Raw genomic sequence first — 10,956 nt, forward strand, 5'->3', positions numbered from 1 at the left:
TATCTGCTTTGAACTGGATTATATGAGTCTACACGGCAATAAAATCCAGTTCAAATCAGATACAGTGTTCCCTCACTTATCGCGGGGGTTATGTTCCAGGACTACCCGCAATAAATGAAAATCCGTGAAGTAGGGACGCTATATTTATTTTAATATTTATACATTATTTTAGTAGTTATACACTATATTAAGCCTTTATCAACCAATCGTGTGTTGATAAATCGCCTGCCTCTCTTCCCTTTGCCACTTGGGCTGCTTTCCTCTCCCTTCGGCTTCTCCTTCCTCCCTTCCTTAGGCTGTAAATTGTATTTTTTTTATGATTTATAATATTATTTTAGAGTTTATTGAAAAACCACAAAACAGCGAATCCGCAAAAAGTGAACCATGAAGTAGTGAGGGAACACTGTAATCTGGATTTTATCTGGCATTGTAGAAGGGGCCTAAACCCTGCTGAGGGTTTGTGGGCTCTTCCATACAGACATATAACCCAGAATAACAAGGCAGATAATCCACACTATCTGCTTTGAACCGGATTATCCGAGTCCATTTGAACTACATTAATACTTTTGTCTGGTTTCTCCCTAAGGATTGTGGGTTATGCTCTTTAATATTTATAGTACTACTTCTCCTGTGGCTGCTACTACTATGACTATCTTTCTTGTTATTTGGTGTTGACTATAGTTGGATAAGCTTCAGGCTTGTAGATCAACGTTGTTTCACTACTAGAATCACTAGATCCACCAGCCAAAATAAAAATGAAAAAGACATACATAGTACTTAGATTTAAAGCATTGGATTACTGAGAGTAGTGGGGTGGCCAGTTTAATTATCTGAGCTGATTTGGAGTGGCATTAAAAAGGAAGAAAGTTTGCTTACTATACATACATAAACTGTATTTTAACTTCCAGGAAAAGAAAAAAGTGCCTGTGTAGTATTTTCTGAACAGATTATATAGGCTAGCCTTGGTTACTAGGGTCAAAGGGTAACTGTGTCAGACAACACTTGGTGATCCACCTCAGGCTGCAACATGTACCTTTTATTTACTTTTACTTTTACTTACTTATTTGTACCAAAGCCATGTTGGTCCAATAATGAACAAAGAATGAATTGAACATGAATACATCAGCGATGGCTAGCAAGAGGCTCTTGAAGCCAGAGCAACAGCTACCCCCATCTGCAGTTCATGGGGTTCATCCCAAAATTATTGGGACAGTTCTGCATTAAGTCAAGAATCTGCCCATGTCTTCAACCTTTCATACAAAGTTTGCCCTGATCTCAGAGGCAAGTGGAGGCAAAAACCAGACTGTACCTGCCGGTAACAAATCACAGAAAACTAGGTGAATTACCCACAAGAGAAACTCATACATTTATCACTGTCCACCCTCAGCATTGTTTCCATATTATACATTAGGTTTAATACAAACACATTCTTGGCAGATTCATCGATGTGACCAACTTAGAGTAAAACATCAAAACATTTAACCTACCTGGGAAGTCTTCCCAACCTTGACCAGGAACAAACAAATTATAATTGTCCAAAACATTCCTTGCTTCAAGTTTTCCGTTCTTTGTACAGCTTGCCTAATGTTTGTTAATGTGTTTAATGTGTTTCATCATTGCTTTCCAGCGAAAAACTGGCCAGTGGCCAAATTCTACATGGAATTAATCACTTTCTTTAGTCACTGGGGCATAAAATTCTTTTGCTGAGAGAAATCTACTTGTATTTTAATTGTACTCTGCTGATGAGATAAAACACATCTAATCCTGCATACTAATACTGAATTATTGTCCCCAACTCAGCACAAAGCACAGAACATTCTTTATGGATTTCATACATTCATCTTTGTTGTTGTGTGCTTTCAATATATATACGCATACACACACACTTTGTGTGAATTTTACCTTTCTAGTCTTAAATAATACAGTATAAGTTCACTGTGTTATTGATTGTTGTTATGTGCCTTCAAGTTATGTCAGACGTACAGCAATCCTAAAGCAAACAGGTTTCCCAAACTACAGTACAACTGAGACAATTACATCCCATCATTTATTTACTCCGGTCAAGCAGATGTCGCTAAGTACATCTGGATTAATGAGATTATTCTGGGCAAAAATTACATTACTGCAAGAGTTCACTGTGCACATAGGAGTGCAGTTTAATTCAAAATCATCCGAATACTGAGTTTAGCTTTGTTTTAATTGACTGGAGGCAATTCAGTCCTTGACATCTCTTTGGAGAAGATGCAGATAGGAGTAGGTTAGTTTCTGAAAGGCTAATGGTACAACCTTTTGTATACTCACAACTGAGATTGCTGATTAATATACTATACAGAGGAAATATATATTATTGCTATAGTTTAACAAGTTGATACATTTTTATGCCATAGATAAGCAGTGCAACCTTTCCTTGTCCCCTTGTTCCTTGATGAATTAGGGCTTTGGGTCTTTGATGTTCTCAACCTATTGCTAAAGAGTAGGGCCTCCCTGTGCCTCAACCTCCAGCTCCTGGGACTCAGAAAGACCATCTTTATCAGGAGATGCAAATTCCTGGCTATCTGCCTCTCCCTCTCCCTTATTCATTCAACTCTAGAGGGTGAGTTATGATAGAATCAAAGCCTGTTGTCATAGTCATAGTCCACATTAGCTCACCTGTCCTTACTAGAGTTGTGTAATTTAATTCTAAGATTTAGCTATTCACATACTGGAATAATGAGTTAGTATTTCTTGTGATTGTCTCTGATTTGAACACCTAATCCCACTGCTGATTTTCTAACTGACCCTGAAAGTACCAGTTATTTAAAAATGACAGATAGCTTGCCCAAAATTCTTTACAAAACTTCCTTCCTTCCACATATTTGAGCTAATGTTAGTTTCGTGGTGCAATGTGTTTGCTTTCTGCTCCTTTGGAAAGAAGGGCTTGAAATCTGAACTATGACACCATCTCTAGGAGTTGGAAGAGTTGGCTTTTTCTCTCTTCTATCTGGCAGTGTATTTCTGTTGTCAATGTTAAATGTCATAAAGAAATCTGGAAGTTACCTCTGCCTAGAAAAAAATAGATCAACATATTCTAAAAATAAACGAAGGCACAAGAGCCTGGACATTAAAAAAGTGGCTTATCCCAATGATTCTAATTTTAATGGCTGATGTTTTCTGATGCAAGGATGTGTACATACGTGGTTCTAATAAACTGAATGAGTTTCTTACAGAGTGATAGAGAAGAAGCTGGCTCCACTGTTAAACCAGCTCCACTGGCTGCCGATATGCTACCGAGCCCAATTCAAAGTGCTGGTCTTGACCTATAAAGCCCTAAACAGTTCTGGCCCAATCTACTTGTCCGAACGTATCTCCTCCTATGAGCCAGGAAGATCCCTAAGGTCATCTGGTGAGGCCCTGCTCTCGGTCCCGCCTGCCTCGCAAGCACAACTGGCGGGAACGAGGGACAGGGCCTTTTTGGATGCGGCTCCTTGGCTGTGGAACACCCTCCCCAGGAATATACGACAAGGCCCAACCCTTTTGAGTTTTAGAAAAGCCTTAAAAACATGGCTATGTGCCCAGGCTTTCGATGAACAAATGATAAAGACGACCTGGAGTGATTTATGGCTAAAGCACAAGGATATTGGATGAACGGATTTTAACCATATGTTTTATATTTTTATACTGTATTCTTTGTAATGGATTTGATTTATAGTTATGTTTAATTACGTGTCAGCATCGAATTGTTGCCAATTGTGTACGCCGTCCTGAGTCCCTTCGGGTGAGAAGGGCGGGATATAAATATTGGAAATAAATAAATAATTGATCCTGAGACCATCATTTTCAGGCCTCTTCCACACAGTTGTATAAAATCCATATTGAACTGGATTATATGGCAGTGTGGACTCAGATAATCCAGTTCAAAGCAGATATTGTGGATTATCTGCCTTGATATTCTGGGTTATATGGATATGTGGAAGGGCCCTCAGCAGTACTGCATGATGGTCATTTCACACTACACAGAGTACTATCATTCCACTTGAATTGTTCCACTCTATGGAGATATTTACAATCTTTGGCCAGAGAGCCTTATTGCCTCACTGAACTACAGTCTTCAGGACTCCATAGGATGTAGGCATGGCAGTTGAACTGGAATCATAGCACTATTATTGTGTTGTGTGGAAGGGCTTCTAGACAATTCCATATTCACTATGTGAGGGAAAGATTCAAGTATTCCTGTTGCAATTTCCTAATTGAATTATTGGCTTTTGTCTGTTTTAATAAGAGAAATGTAGCCAGTTACTCCCTTTGATTAAATTGCCTAATACTGAAAGGAGAGAGATTGGGGAAACAATAGAAATGTCACTGACAGCTGACTGATTCCTTCTACCCTGATACCGAACTGCTTAAAGGCACTGGATCTCATTTGCCTTTGATAGCTAAGCAGGGTCAACACTGATTAGTTTCACCAACGAATATCAACTGCTGTAGGCTATATTTCAGAAGAATTAAATGGCAAAACATCTTTGGGTATTCCTTAACTATGAAAACCCTATGAAATTAATGGAGCTGCCATAAAATTGACAGGCAAGACAGACTTGAAAGCTCATAAGTACACATTCTCAAATTACATGCAGATTGTGAAACTAATACGGTTAAATTTCAAAGACTTTCTCACAATGTTGACAGAAGGTATGAAGGATTTATTATGTAACTGTCCTGTTGTAAGGTTTTATAGGCAGTCTAGACACTCTTGTCTTCTATTTACAAACTGCCCCACTTCTTCCCTTATAAGTCCACAGTATTTTGTTTTCTTCTTGAATGTGATAACAATATTTTTTTAAAACATCTGTGTTATTGGTTATATGGGCTGCCAGAACCTTATGCTGGATCTACACTGCCCTATATCCCAGGATCTGATCCCAGATTGTCTGCTTTGAATTAAATTATATGAGTCTATACTGCCAGATAATTTGGAATAAGAAGATAATTTGGAATTAGATCCTGGATATAGGGCAGTGTAGATCAGCCCTAGAGAACTCACATGGCATTGGCAGTGTTCCTCTTGGAGTAAGTAGTCACATTGGAACTGGGTGGGATGTTCATTTTCCTCTTCATGCTCACCTTACATTTATAATTTGGATGTGGCATGAAATTTTTAATCAGGGCTTCCCTGCTTATTGATTACACTCTTCCTTGCTTCACCAGTTCTACACCAATCATTAGGTCAGAATAGACCCATTAACCTTTACAGGTCCACTCTGAACTAAACTCTTAGCAAGTTAAAATCACTGAAGCTGAAATCCTTGCCGAATAATTCACGCTAGTCTGTTGTTACATTATGCAAGTATAAATACATAAATATGTGTGGGTTATCTGCACATGGAACCCATCTTCTGCAGATGGACAAACTACATGCACAGTGGAACCTCTACTTAAGAGCACCTCAAATTAAGAGCATTTGAATTAAGAGCTGTTGCTCAGCTTGGGTTTAGCTTTGACATAAGAGCAACCTTTTGAATTAAGAGATAGCGCAAAAGTACAGGGCTTTAGGGTTTCAAGGGAGCAGCTTTTGTGTCTTGTGCCTTTTCCACTTTGAGGAACTTTGTGATAGTTGTTTTTGTGTGGTTTTTATTCCTGGTATGTTTGTCTGCATTGAGGGAGAGAGAGCAAGAGAAGGAGGGAGGCTGGAATGAGTACAGTATGAAGGAAATGATGCTTCTGCCTCTTTGTGCTTCCTTGCCACAACTTTGTGCTTCTACCATTATAAAGTTGAACTTTCTTTTTTTATTGCTCCATGTGAATGTGCACGTTTTGTCTTGCTGTTACAGTGACCAACACACAGTTTGTTGCCTCAAATGTGCTCCCTTGTCACAACTTGTGCTTCTACCATTTTAAAGTTTATCTTTTTTTATTGATTCATGTGAATGTGCACTTAACACATAAAAAAGGGGGTGATTGAATACATTAATTGCATTTCAGTGTGAACATTTGCTTTAAGATAAAAGCAATTTGAGTTAAAAGCTTGGTCACAGAACGAATCAAACTCTTAAGGTATTACTGTACTTCTTGTGCATTGCAAGTAAGCTCCATGTTACTCCAACCAGACTGAAAACAGAAGCAATCAAGGCAGCTTCTCAGCTTGTTTTGTTGCCTGTTCAGCTGCCCCCATCAAATGTTTTCCTCGTACTACCTGACTAGCTAAGTTTATATTTGGATTCTGGCCCTATTTACCTAGATTTGAGTTTTGCCCAATTCCAAAATCAGCTGGCCCCAAAGCAGGCCTTCCTCTTAAACCTTTCCTGTCTTCTCTGTAATATTAGAAGAGTCTGTCCTTGGTCCCACAGTTCAGCCTTGAAATCTCAGGGAAAGGGATGCTGCTGACCTAGCAAAACCATGACACAGTTATGTCACCCAGCCAAGGAGAGCACTGGAAAAGTTCAGAGGGAACAGCCAGGAGTTCTGCCTCTTCTGCCTCCCAGCATTTTGTGCCTGAGGCAATCTTCTCATTCTAACTCAGTGGTTGTGATAGCCGCTGAGATCATAGATGCAGCACTGAACAGACAAATTGCATAATTATCTGTGACAGTGCTATTTTCTGGTATGATTGGAGTAGGAGAACTAAATCCACAAAAAAGATTGTGTTAAGGATGGTACCCACCAAGCACATATTAGGTGAGCAGGGACATCTATGTATCCAAATATTCATAATGTGTGTTTCACATAAATGTCTTTGAATTGAGTGAGAAATATTATTTTAATTGTTAAGTAAATTTTGATTCATGGCAACCCTATGAATGGGAGACCTCTATGTTATTCTATCAACAAAGAGTGAACAGAAAAGCTTATTAATAGCAGAGACTAATAGCAGAGATCCAGAAAGGTTGGGGTTTTTTTAAAATACTAACATCAAGAATCCCATAATTAGAATGAAGATTCTGGGTATTATATATAATTCAAAGAAGTAAGATTTCTGATCTCTGGTTAACAGTAAGGAAGAAAAACAACTCCCTTAGGAACATATTATTTGGATTTGCATGGCTATAAAAGCACAAGGCTTTGGTATTTCAGTATTAACATCAAAGAAAAACTCCACTGACACATCCTAGAATACTCTGAATTCTTTCTGACAGCTTTTCACCCATGTGATGTATTGGTCAGGTCAGACAGTGCTTAACATATGAGATCTAACGTGATCACAGCATGAGATGCTTTGGCTTACGGGCATGAGCCTGTGTCTTCTCAGTTGGAAAGGTGAAAAATAAAACATTACTATGATAGATGTGGCAGCTAGTAAAGAATAGAAGTACTGTCTTGATTACATACATTATCACTTGAGAGTGGAATTAGTGGGCCCATCTACAGGGGCCAAGTAGCGCAGGGCAGGGGGGGGGGGGGTGAATGGCATTCGCGTGAAACACGGAGCTGATTTACTCTCCATGCCGGGCAAGGCCACTTAATTTAGGATTTCATCTTATGATGCCTCTCCAAGCATTTCTATAACCCTACAGAGCCCCATGGAGCTCATCAGACAATGCAAGATAGTTCTATGGGTTCCCCCTTTGAGTCTGTTTCTTAAGTGTGTAGAAACACAAGGATTTTAAAGATGCTTGGGAATTGACCCCAGATAGTTCCCTGCGCAGAGATGGTTTAAACCAGCAAAATTTAGGAGTGGTGGGAATTGTTTAATTTTCCTGTGTTCTTTCTCTTTTGTGATGTTTACCTGAGGATAGAACTTAAATGCACCCCAAAGACAAAGTTGTTGCCATTACTGTAAGTACAACAGACAGAGCGGTAAATAATTATATTAATTTTATATTAACGAGTGTTCGCAATGCCAAAATAAGGGTACTTTGCTGTATAGGAATTGAGAAGTTCATTTAAAAAAAAACCCAAGATGAGAGAAACTGGTAGGAGCTTGAACTCTCCCATGTGAGGCAAAGAAAGCGGATTATTTTTGTAGAAACAGGAGAAGCAAAACATGTGTAATGGGGTAAGTTCTCCGGATCCTTTGGAGATGAAGCAACATGAAATGCAATGCTAAGAAGATGGTTTCCCTTGATCCCCCTCCCCTCCCCTGGAATGAAGTGCATAGTCTTGCCCCACAGTATCTAAAGTCCACACTTTGGGACAGTGTAAATAGGTCCAGTCTGAAGCTGGCTGACACTGTTTAAATGACCATCCCACTCTTCTTGGGCTCATGGCACTCCCATGACAGTGACCATAGAGTACAAAAGTGCTCCTGGTTGTCACTTGTTGCCATTGCTGACACTATCTGAGTTGCACTGGCATTTTTGCAAGCATCAGCAATGGCAGCAAATGTTGACCTGGAGCACTTTCACACTCCATGGACACCGCTACAACAGCAAGAAGACAACAAGGGCGAGGATGGCCATCTGGTGACATTCAACTGGAGCGTGGACTCCTTCGCGCTGCCTTAGGACACAAAAGCCAGTTATGTGGACTTCCATGGGGCGGATCAAGAGCAATCCATGCCATATCAGCCCCAAGATAAATGGCCCATGTAAATTCACCCAGTAAAGGGGCTGTTTAAGCGCCATCTCTTGTATTCAATCTTTTGTTCTTAGCAGAATCCCTAAACATACATTAAACTAGAAAGTCTGAGCAAATATAGCTTTTAAACATAATACAATCACAGTATTGGTGGTTTTTGCAATGTAAAGGAGTTGGATTTTGTTTCAGATTGCAAACACATGGCAGTTCATCTAGGAATGTCATTGTTGCTTTTGTGAACCAATATGAAACCAAGAGTACTGACATTAATTTGCAGAGTTAATGAAGTTCTGTGATCAGGGTGCTGGACTGAATGCAGAGAGTTCATACAGCAATGGGATTGGTATCTTTGGGACAACTGCATCCACTTAACCAAATCTTTAGAAGTTTGTTGTGATGGTAACAGTGTGGGAGGATGATTTAAATGTAATGAGAAAATAAAGGTCAGCAGCTGTAATTTCCTATCAGATATTTTTCATGCTTTACCATAAGGAAGTAAGACATCCTGGGCATATTAACTAAAAGACATGGGCACCAAGTACTAATTTTCTGATTCAAGGCATCATTGCCCTGTTGGATACATTTTTGGAAATATCCACTTTTGTGTTAGGCACAGACAATTGGAGTCTCTTGAACATAATTCTTCTAAGAAATTATTAAATAGTTGCAGATGGCTTGGCTTTAATATTATATTTTGGAAGAGCAGTCTGTCTAAGGACCTACTCTGACTTCTGCATATTTGGCACAAGCCAGTCTCTGTCTTTGATCCAGACTCTCATGTTTCAGCCTGACATTATAAATGTCACAGCAACAGGTCAGCCTCTTCTATTTATTACACAGACCCCTCAAACTAAATATATATCTGATTTTTGTCTAAAACTTAAATCAGAAGTAATGTCATGTAGCTTCTAAGTCAGTAGACATGCACCCTATGGCCTACAGGAGCAATTCGGTGTCAAAGATGATCTTTCAGCATTAGGCAAAGGTAGCAACCACTAGAGCAGCAGATTTGTTGTTATTGTCTTCCTTCAAGTCATTTTTATTTATGGTGACTTAATGCAAACTTATCATAGGTTTTTTTTGGGTGCAAATGTGTTATTTATCCAGGGTCATCTAGTGGTTATTGATAGCAGACCCTGGATTTGAATTCTGGTCTCTACGTAATTGTAGTCTAAAACACCCAGATCACTGTGCCACAATGAGGCTCCTCTTATACTGCCACATAATCGATTGTCAAATTAGATAATCCACTTTATCTCATTTGAACTGGATTATATGAGTCTACACTGCCATATAATTTAAATCATCTGGATTTTATATGGCTGTGTAGAAGGGGCCTGACTCTAAAGTAGCAGATACAACAGTTAATTTCCGCCCTGAATTTGATGTCTGATATCCCATCTTTAACCATATATTTCAAATAGTTTCTTAATATACTGCTAGGTCTTATGGCTCCTCAAAGATTTGTTTGATTTTATCTTCAAGTTAAAAATAGTTAGAAACAGGAGATCTGTGACATGGTTTATTTTGTGGAAGACCAGGCTTGTTTTCCCTCTTGAAATGAACACTCTGTGAAGTTTACATGGCTCAGAAGTTAAATAGTTATTGTGGAAGAGAAGTAAAGGTCACACTCCTTGACACTAAATACACTTGCCCTGCTGGATATGCCAGCTCTTAAATTCTGTTATATAGTTTGGAACTGAGTGCCTTTATTTGGGGGTCCTTCCACACAGCCCTATATCTCAGAATATCAAGGCAAAAAAAATCCACAATATCTTCTTTGAACTGGGATATATGGCAGTGTGGACTCAGATAATTCAGTTCAAAGCAAATATTGTGGGATTTTCTGCCTTGAAATTCTGGGTTATAGGGCTGCATACAAGGGCCAATAATAAATTAGAAGTAAAAGCGCAATGCCAGTTTAAAACGCTAAACCTATAGGAGGAAGGACCAGGGATAAGGTGCGGGAATTGCTGGTAGATATAGTTGGGGGCCGAATATCTTGTGAACTGCTTAATCGAAAGCTCTTTAGAGAATGTGGACAATATGGGAATGGTGGGGGTTGGGAGTCCAAAACACCTGCTGGCCCAAGTTTGTCCATGCCTAGGATATATTTCACATGGCTGATGCTCCAGATGTAATAAGAAGCGAACTGGGAATAAAATATACACCAAACACTCTAATTATTTCCCAGCTCAGGCATGGGCCAACTTGGGTCTTCCCTCCAGGTTTTTGGACTTCAACTCCCACCATTCCTCACAGCCTCAGGCCCCTTCCTTTTCCCCCTCAGCCGCTTAAGCGGCTGAGGGGGAAAAGGAAAGGGCCTGAGGCTGTGAGGAATGGTGGGAGTTGAAGTCCAAAACACCTAGAGGGAAGGCCCAAAGTTTCCTCATACCTGTCCTAGCTGCTCCTTTGTGTATAACCTGCGCGGCCTTGAGGCGCTTCTGTGGGCAGCAATGGCGAAGGAAC

At 39.6% G+C, this 10,956-nt stretch overlaps 1 protein-coding gene across 1 annotated transcript in view; it reads right to left on the reverse strand.

The window, feature by feature from the left end:
* sgk3 (serum/glucocorticoid regulated kinase family member 3) overlaps positions 1 to 10,901 on the reverse strand; it is a 79,121-nt gene extending 68,220 nt beyond the window's left edge. Inside the window, exon 1 of the mRNA XM_008108535.3 lies at positions 10,883 to 10,901. The gene's annotated coding sequence lies outside the window, so the exon portion shown is untranslated. The remainder of the gene's footprint in view (positions 1 to 10,882) is intronic.
* Positions 10,902 to 10,956: the final 55 nt, after the last annotated feature.

This window comes from Anolis carolinensis, chromosome 4 (genome assembly GCF_035594765.1).
Source record: "Anolis carolinensis isolate JA03-04 chromosome 4, rAnoCar3.1.pri, whole genome shotgun sequence".
NCBI lineage: Eukaryota > Metazoa > Chordata > Lepidosauria > Squamata > Dactyloidae > Anolis > Anolis carolinensis.